Here is a 10,347-nt window from a genome sequence, read left to right as displayed (position 1 = left end):
GAGACACCATGCCTGGCCTATTTTTTATTTATTTATTTATTTTTATTGAGATGGAGTCTTGCTCTGTTGCCCAGCCTGGAGTGCAGTGGCATGATCTTGGCTCACTGCAACCTTCACGTCCTGTATTCAAGTCATTCTTATGCCTCAGCCTCTTGAGTAGCTGGGACTAAAAGTGTGCCCCACCATGCCCGGCTAATTTTATTGTATTTTTTAGTAGAGATGGGGTTTCACCATGTTTGCCAGGTTGGTCTCAAACTCCTGACCTCAGGTGATCTGCCCACCTTGGCTTTCCAAAGTATTGGAATTACATGTGTGAGCCACCATGCCTAGCCTCATGCTCCTTTTAAAATACCCCCCCACCAACCATCCTGAGAAGGTTCTTTTTTTTTTTTTTTTTTTGAGACGGAGTTTCGCTCTTGTTACCCAGGCTGGAGTGCAATGGCGCGATCTCGGCTCACCGCAACCTCCGCCTCCCGGATTACAGGCATGCGCCAACATGCCCAGCTAATTTTTTGTATTTTTAGTAGAGACGGAGTTTCACCATGTTGACCAGGATGGTCTCGATCTCTTGACCTCATGATCCACCCGCCTCGGCCTCCCAAAGTGCTGGGATTACAGGCTTGAGCCACCGCGCCCGGCCCCATCCTGAGATTCTAATGGCACGTAGAATAATTGACACTTTAACGAAAACCCAGTCCAAATCAAGGTAGCTGTGGGGAGAGTTATACATATATATAAAAATAGAGATTTTTATATGAAAATATTAATATATAATACATTAAATAATGTAAAATAAATATAAAAAATATATTCATATATAAAATAAAATTTTCTCCCATTTCTCCCTGAAGAATTGGCTGAGCTTCCTCAGTGTGGTATAGTAGGTGAGTGAGGAATGGTTTAGAAGGGAAGAGAGCCTGGCCAGGTGTGGTGGCTCATGCCTGTGATCCCAGCACTTTGGGAGGCCAAGGTGGGTGGGTAGGTCACGAGGTCAGGAGATTGAGACCATCCTGGCTAACACCATGAAATCTTATTTCTACTAAAAATACCAAAAAGTTAACTGAGTGTGGTGGCGAGCACCTGTAGTCCCAGCTACTCAGGAGGCTGAGGCAGGAGAATCACTTAAACCCAGGTGGTGGAGGTTGCAGTGAGCTGAGATCATGCCACCGCACTCCAGCCTGGTGACAGAGTGAGACTTCGTCTCAAAAAAAAAAAAAAAGGGTTGGGGGGAAGAGGACTCATGGTCTGGCTTGCCCACAGGACATACCCTTTCCAGCTAAAGAACCCCTGACCAGTTCCTGAAGCAAGTGAGGTAGTGAAAGATGCCTCCACCAGAACTAAAGCTTGTCCATGCAACAGGCATTGAAAGACCTCAACCCCTAGGTCATTGTGCCCTAACCTGTCCCCTACTATTAGGGTTTTCCAGAGAATTAGAACCAATAAGGTGTGTGGGGTGGGGGCAGTGGGAGAGGTTTAGTTTAAGGAATTGGTTAATGCAATTATGGAGTCTGAGGAGTCCAAAATCTGTTGTGTAGGCCGTAAAGCTGGAGATCAGGGAAGTGCGAATGCTGCAGGTGAAGGCCTCCTGCTGGAAGAATTCCTTCTTGCCTGGGGAACGTTAGTCTTTGTTCTATTCAAGTCTTTAACTGATTAGATGACAACCACCCGCGTTTTGAAGGGCAATATACTTTATTCAAAGTTCAACAATTTAAATGTACATTGCATTCACAAACACTGTCACAGAAACATCCAGAATAATGTTTACTCATATATTTGGGTGTCCTGGCCCAGACAAGGTGACACATAAGGTGATCATTATAGAGTAGATCAGCAAGATGGCTTACTAGAGATGGCTGGCACTTGTTCCTCCCACAAGAAAGGACCAAGGCAATGAATAAACAGAGAAGAGTTGACTGGAGTGCCAAAAGGAGTGTAGCGGAGGACAGCAGGGGCGTGGAGACACACCTGTAGGGCCTGGACGTCTAGGAGGCCATCGTGGAGGCACCCAGCCTCTGCAGCCCCGTATTCCCTGATTGGATCAGAGCTACCTGGAGTCAGGAGGGACTTCCCGCTGTGGGGAAAGGGTAAGCAGGAAACTCCACCAGCCCTCATTGCTACCACAAACACCCAAAGTCCCTGCTACAGTAGAATCCTGTTGCCCTCACAAGCCCTGAGCTCAGTTTGAAGAGTTGGTGGGAATCCACACTGCTGCATTTCCCTGCATTCGAAGCATAAAGTATGCACTCCCCACTCCTCACGCACCCTCTGTGAGCCAGGCTGCTGCAGCATGGCACCATTTTGTGACCAGAGCCACCTCTGGAGGCCAGTAGCCACCACCCCTCTCCAGCATGAGGGTTCCATATTCATTCCACCAGCCTACACAGGTGGCTGAATGTCATAATTCCAGCTGCATGGAGCCTGGGCCCAGGATCAGCTGTTACTGGTCCTGTTTAGCAGGGAAACCAATTCCCACCGCCAGTTGCAGGAACAGTCTTCCAGTTGGAGAAACAGTCTAGCAATCGTGCCCAGAGAAAACCTGCCATTGAACTAGCCAAACTGTTGCTCACTCTGTCCCTGAACAGAAGACGCCTTCAAGCCTAGCAACTGACATGCTCTTGGGCTGATGGAGTGACTACATGCATCTGCCTAGGGCCTGGGAACCATCCCCACAGTGCCCAGTCCCCTGCAGACAAGCCCCCAGCCTGCCCATTGCCCCTTGCCCACAATGGTAATCTGAGAAATAGCTCCATGGGGCTGCCCCAGGAAGATTTACCCCCAGACCAGCTAAGCCACCCAGGACCCGCATCCCAGGCCCTAGAAACAGCCCCATGAACCACCCATGGTGGGCACACCAGGCCAACCAACCAGCTGTGTGCCTGTGTCTCGGGCTTGAGAAGCAGCCCCACAAGCCACTCCCAGGAAAAATGCCCCCAGGCCAATAAAGCAGGCATGCGTCTGCATCTTGAGCTTGGGAAGCAGCCAAGTGAGCCACCACCAGCAGACATGTCTCCATGCTAGCCAAGAAGCCCCGCAAACGCATCGTGCACCTAAGAAACAGCCCCATGGTTCGCCCCTGGCAAACACGCCCTTAAGCCAGTTGAGCAGCTGTGTGCTCATGTCCCAGGACTGAGAAATTGCCCCAGTGGCTGCTCCTGCCAGGTACACCTCTATGCTGGCCAAGCAACGGCATGCACCTGCTCCTGGCTAAGGAGCTCTATATCCCCTAACGCAGCCCCAGGTTGGCTGACCCACTGTGATTTATGCACACATCTCTGTTATAAGAAATAACCCAAGCCCACTCCTGACAAAGCCACACCACCCTCACTACAAACTGTCTCATTATAGGATACTGGGACACTTGAAAACATCACTAGTATGAATTACAGCTAAGGAAACTACATGGAGACTACGCCCGTGCATTCAGCTAGAACTAAAGCCAATGCACCCAACCAAAGCAACACCTCAAGACCCGTTTATATGCCTAAGTCTTTCCCTACAAAATCTACTCCATAAAACCAGAAGAGATGAATCTTTCACCAGATGAGTAGAAACCAACATAGAGAAACATCAAACATGAAAAAGCAAGAAATTACGGCATCTCCAAAGGAACACAATAATTCTCCAGTATTATTCAGGGTTATTACTCTTTCTCCTTTGGTTCTACCAATGGGTTTTACAGTTTTGCATGCTTTCATGATGGTGGTTCTTATTACCTAATCATAAGGAGATACATGAAATGCCAGAAAATAATGCAAAATAATAGTCTTAAGGAAATTTAGTGAGAAATCAGAGAATAAAGATAAACAATTTAACAAAATCAGGCTAATTTTTGTGTGTATATATATATATATATATAATTTTTTTTTTTTTTAAGTAGAGATGGGGTTTCACCATATGAGCCAGGGTGGTCTTGAACTCCTGATCTCGTGATCTACCTGCCTCGGCCTCCCAAAGTGCTGGGATTACTGGAATGAGCCACACTGAAATATTGGATTTAAACCGCACCATAGACCAAATGCATCTAACAGACATTTACAGAACATTTCACCCAACAGCTGCAGAATACACATTTTTTGGTAACATTCTCCAGGATTGACCACATGTTAGGACAGGGAGCAAGTCTCAAAAATTTTTTTAAATCAAAATCATAGCTGATCAAAATGAAATAAAACTTGAAATCAATAACAAATTTCAAAGATTAACTTTGAAACTATATACATACATGGAAATTAACAGGCTCCTGAATGACCAGTGGGTAAAGGATAGAAATTCAGAATGAAATTAAAAATTTTTTTAAAACAAATGAAAATAGAAACACAATATACCTGTAGGACACAGCAAAAGCAATATTAAGCAGCAATTTCACAGCAACAAATGCCTGTGTCAAAAGACCAGAAAGACACAACCTAACAAACAGCCTAACGATGCACCTCAAGGAACTAGAAAAGCAAATACAAGCCAAATCTAAAATTGGTAGAAGAAAAGAAATAATAAAGGTCAGAGTAGAAATAAATAAAATTGAGACTAAAAAAATACAAAATATTAATGAAATTGAAAATTGTTCTTTGAAAAGAGAAAACTGACAACCCAATAGCTAGACTAATTGAAAAAAAAGAATGAATACTCAAATAAATAAAATCAGAAATGAAAAGGGAGGTATCACAATAGATACCACAGAAATACAAAGGATGATTATTGACCACTATGAACAATTACACATCAATAAATGGGAAACTCTAAAAGAAATGAACAAATATCTGAACGCATACAATTTACCAAGATTGAACTAAGAAGTAATAAACATTCTAAACAGATCAATAACACGTAATAAGACTGAATCAGTAATAAAAAAAATCTAAACAATGAAAAGTCCAGGACCCAGATTCACATGTAATTCAGCAATCCCTCTACTGGGCATTTATCCAAAGGAAGGGAAATAGGCATATTGAAGAGACATCTGCACATTCATATTTATTACAGCACTATTCACAATAACCAAGACATGGAATCAACCTAAGTGTCCAACAACAGATGAATGGATAAAGGAAATGTAACATATATACACAATGAAATACTATTCAGCCATGAAAAAGAATGAAATCCTATCATTTGTGGCAACATGGATGGAAGTAGAGAACATTATGTTAAGTGAAATAATCCAGGAACAGAAAGTTAAACACCACATGTTTTCAGTCATATGTTGAAGCTAAAAAAAGATTTATCTCATAGAAGTGAAAAGTAGAGCACTGGATACAAAAGAACAGAAATGGCAGGGGAGGGGAGGGACAAGAAAAGATTTGTCACAGGACACAAAATTACAGCTACATAGGAGGAATAAATTCTAATATTCTGGACTCCAGATTCCTCATCCAAATAAACAAAAGAATTAACTTTGTTGGTCAGATGTGGTGGCTCAAGCCTGTAATCCCAGCACTTTGGGAAGCCGAGGCAGGCAGATCACCTGAGGTCAGCAGTTCAAAATGCAAAAATTATTTTTTTGCTACTCGGGAGGCTGTAATCCCAGCTACTCGGGAGGCTGAGGCAGGAGAAATCGCTTGACCCCAGGAGGCAGACGTTGCAGTGAGCCTAGATCACGTCATTGCATTCCAGCCTGGGCAGCAAGAGCAAAATGCCGTCTCAAAAAAAAAAAAAAAAAAAAAAAAAAAAAAAAAAAAAAAAGAATTAACATTGTGGGATATCTGCTAAGTGCCAGGCACAAATGCATAAATTATTTAATTGAAGCTTCATAACAAGCAGTTCCGTAGTGGGTAAATATTTAACCAGGGAGGACTGGTTCAAGATGCTAACATGGATGCAACCGATATTGCAGAATGGGACATGGAGCCCCAGAATGACACTCACCATCCACACTCTGATTCCTTCCTTCCTTCCTTCCTTCTTTCCTTTCTTCTATCCTTCCTTCCTTCTTCCTTCCTTCCTTTCCTTCCCTCCCTCCCTTCCTCCCTTCCTTCCTCTCTTTCTTCCTTTGCAGAAATCCCACTCCTTTGCCCAGGTTGCAGTGCAGTGGTATGATCTCAGCTCACTGCAATCTTCACCTCCCAGGTTCAAGCAATTCTTGGACCTCAGCCTCCAGAGTAGCTGGGATTACAGGCATGTGCCACCACACCAGGCTAATTTTTGTATTTTTAGTTATGTTGGCCAGGCTGGTCTTGAATTCTTGACCTCAGGTGCTCCACTTGCCTTGGCCTCTCAAAGTTCTGGGATTACAGGTGTGAGCCACAGCACCTGGCTTGATTACTTCTTTCTGATGAAGAGTAGCAGTTTGGTATGGGATACAAATCCAGTACCTATTTTCCCCATAAGCCCCCTGAATTAATAAAATTATTTGCTAATGTGTGCTGTGAAATATATACAAGAAAGTGTGATTGGCATTAAACCACTGGTTTCTATTTCCACCTCTCCTATTCTCCCACTCAAGGACATGTGGGAGGGATGAGGGGAAGAGTTGGTATCTGGGCAATGAGGGGTAGGTAAGGGAGGGAAGTAATGCACCAGAAGTTGAGACACCTAATCTGAATTTAAATATTGGTGGATGGAAGTGATGTTGGATATATGGACGTGAAATGGAACAGCTTAGGGCTGGTCCTGCACATGAAGGTTAGGGGTTTGGTGTTAGGATTAGCTTGCTGGTCCAAGGAAACCCTGATTTGTAGCCTTTGCCAATTTCCAAGATACAAATACCTCCACCATGGCTATCTTTAAGCCATTTAACCCACATTTGAACAAGCTGGGAAGAGATACACATGAATGACTTTCAAGAGCCAGTGCCAGAGTAAGCTGCTTTTTTACACAGCAGAAGGAAGAAACCAAAGCCTAAAGAGATGAAAGAACTTGCCCGAGAACATATGAACTTTCTAAAGCATGGTGGTTCACATCGTTTGGGAGGATTAAACGAAATAATCAGGCAGAGGGGCAATACTTGGCACAAACCAGGTGCTCCATAAATGCTACCTTATTATCATTGTTATTATTGCCTTTTTCCACTATACCTAGGATGCCTTTCAACTCTAACTTGATACAAGGTCTATTTCTAGGAAGTGTCTTACTTAGAAGTGCATTGGTGTATAGTGTGCTATAAGAATATATATAATTTGTTTCTAAAGCCATTATTTTATATCAGTATCCCAGAGTTGGAAAGATCTTGCTCTTCTGGATTTACGTCTTAATTCATCTAATCATTCCCGTGAGACTCTGAATGAGGCCAACTTTAGAAACTAATGTAATTGTTAAAAGAAATTTAGGAAGCCTTTGACTAGAAATTCTTCTTCTAGGACTCTATTCCATAAAATATTCTGTTTAGGCAGTAATACCAGTGATGGCAAAAATTTGGAAACACCCAAAAATATACCAATCAAAAAATGGTTATATAGATTATTATACATCTATAAAAATAGAATATTATACAGCTATTAGAAAGAACAAGGCACTTGTCTATACATACTGACATGGAACTATCAAGGTAAATCTGATAATATTTTGGATAAACTCAATCACATTAAAAAAAAAAAAACAAGAAAAAAATCTACGTATAAATTAACCGTACATAAACAATAGAAAAAGGTCCAGATAGCTGTATGACTGTGTACAAACTATGAATGATAGTTTATTTGGAGGGAAGAAATAAAATGGGAATGAAGGTGATAAGCAATTTTTATTTTTAACTGTATATTTTTCTATATGTTCTAATGTTTTTTATGGTGAGCCTGTAATTGTGCATTCCTTGCATAATTTTAAATAAAATGCTTTTTAAAGAGACTCCAGGATGTGATTAGATATATAGTTATATAGCCTTTACATACATGATTCAAGGTTTTGAATAGCAGACTTTGGAAAGGATTAGCAAGTGTCAGAAAAAGAGTTTGAAAGAAGAAAAGACTGTGTATTGACGTAGTATCTCTGTCAGGTCTCTTGGCAGTTCTCTTTCCAAATAATTTTTCTCCACTGGCTAAACTTGAGTTATTGAATATAAATTGTCCTTTATTCTATGGCTAATTTGAAAGACCAGTAGCTCTTTGAGTAGACTATATTAAAATTAACCTTGAATCCCATATATAAGCCAAGGCTCACGTCTTAGTTTGTCAATACTTTCTGAGCCACTTAGCTCGACTGGTGAAATCTGGGGTCAGCACAAAGTAAATTTCAAATTGTCAACCTCTTATTCTTCAGGGATGTGTGTGTGTGTGTGTGTGTGTGTGTGTGTGTGTGTGTATGTATGAGCTTGTACATATGTTGGAATAGGGGAGCTTTTGGTGACTTGGGCCAAGTATAAAAAGGCACCCCTCTAAGATTTTTTTTCATATCTTCTACAAAGTAACAATTTGCTTGAGCTGACAAACTCTTCTTTTAAGGGTAAGAATCGTCAATACCTTAGCATAAATTAATTTAGTTAGACAATTGTTTTTCTTTTTTCCTGACAACTAAGATGTAGAGAATAAGAATACTAATAAGGGAGAAGGGGGGATAATTTGTAGTATGGGCACTAAATTTTACGTGGGGGCGGATTTCTAGAGGAGCATGTGAGAAAAATGGAAGCCTTTGAATCTGGGCTTTGTCATTTGCCAAATTTTGCTTCCTAGGACAAACTTTTTTTTTTTTCAGGTCAGATGGGTAATGTGCCGATGTAAAGGGTGGCACATCTCACACAAGTGTGTGAACACACAATCATCATGCTCATGAACTACAAAAAGATCTCAGATGCCAAATTTTCTCAACCATAAAATAGGGATTGTGTAATTGCAGGACTGTTGTAAAGACATATACTTAGAAGCACTTAGCCTAGAGACTAGTACATAGTGACTGTGCAATAGATTGTGGTTATAATTTGCATAGCAAGAAAGGGTAACCAAGAGGACTTGAAAGAAACTCTATGAATTGAAATCCATTTAAATAAATGTCAATAAATAAATAAACTTTACTTAAAACATCTACCGTTTGCAGGATCACTCAGGTATCAAAAGTTTGAGCCAGCCACTTTCTGGAAATGAGTTGCTTTCGAATAGGCATATCAGGAGCTGAGGGGTACAGGAAGGGATGTAGAAAGAAGCCAAAGGGTAACATTATTCCCCAGGGACAGAGGGGAGCTATGATACCTCTTTCTCAAATGTATTCCTGTGGGCAGGATGACAGAGGAGAAAATGTGTGATGGCTCATCCCCATTCTCTTTAAACTCAGCAGACAACTCCGGTGGGCATGCTAGGAAAGTCGGTCCCCCATGCCATCTTTCTAGAGCAAGAACCTGGCACGTTAATGCCTACTGTACCACACCCATAAATAGCAATGATGCTGCAAATAACAAATTAGATGAGGGAGGCCAGTCCGCTGATGGAACTCTCAATTTAAATAGAGGGCATTTACACTGAGAATGGAATTTGAGAAAGCAGAGCCAACCGAAAGCAGGGAAGGAGATTAGTTTCTGTCATCAGTCATCGCTGACACTGGGCATTTCTGAGATGGTTGTGATGGTCAAGGAAAAAGCCTTAGAGGAGAAAATGAATCTTTCAGGAAGATAGGAGGTCGCTTCATCTGGAAGACAGAAGAGGGGTTTGAAGAAGGAGGAGAATAGACTGGAGTGAAGGGAGAGAAAGGTTACTTGAAGAGGATTTTGAGCTGACTGAAGCAAGGTGAGGAAGAAAAATGAGTTTGCAATAGTTGAGATAAAACTTGACGCTGGTAAAGGTGGTGGTGGTAATGCTGAGGACGATTACAAAGATTATAAAGATTATAACATTAAACTACCCTTACAGTTTATACGTTACTTCTACACTTATTCTTTCACTTAATTCTCCCTGTGAGGCCTTGGGGGGACAACAGGTGGTAAACAAATCATCAGAATTCACTGATTGAATTCATTTGAATAGCTGTCAGTATCACAACTGGGCATTCAGATGCTATGTTTCCAAATTATTTCAGACTCATCACAACTTTAAATGTGTTCTTAAGTGTCTGGCAAATCAAAGATTTTGCTATTAAACAAATTAACTATTCTGCTTTTCTAGGACTATGAATTAACCATCACAAAAAGTGTCTTATTATCGATCAGGTAGAACCTTCACATTCCACATAGCAATGGTGAAAAATCTAAACTACTCAAAAATGGTCACTCAACCTAGGTGAACTTTCTGTACACACTGAAAAATTTTCCCCTATAGTAAATATTATTGTAAAATGCTTGAAAATCTAAATTGAAATCGTTTCTATAAGAGCAGAGATAAAGGATTAAAACAAAAATGGCAAGGACAACTGCAAGAAAAAGCATCGTAGAGTCAGCAAATATTACGTTTAACCTCACATTAATTCTCAGAAGGAATTTAATGCAATTTCCTCCAT

General features: G+C 41.2%; 1 pseudogene; it reads right to left on the bottom strand.

Moving 5' to 3' along the window:
- Positions 1-8,618: 8,618 nt before the first annotated feature.
- Positions 8,619-8,710, bottom strand: LOC120365900 (small nucleolar RNA U13; annotated as a pseudogene).
- Between the last annotated feature and the right edge of the window lie 1,637 nt (positions 8,711-10,347).

This window comes from Saimiri boliviensis, chromosome 1, assembly GCF_048565385.1.
Source record: "Saimiri boliviensis isolate mSaiBol1 chromosome 1, mSaiBol1.pri, whole genome shotgun sequence".
In the NCBI taxonomy this organism is placed as follows: domain Eukaryota; kingdom Metazoa; phylum Chordata; class Mammalia; order Primates; family Cebidae; genus Saimiri; species Saimiri boliviensis.
The sequence above is the reverse complement of the archived record's forward strand: the minus strand, read 5'-3'. Positions and strand labels throughout refer to the sequence as shown.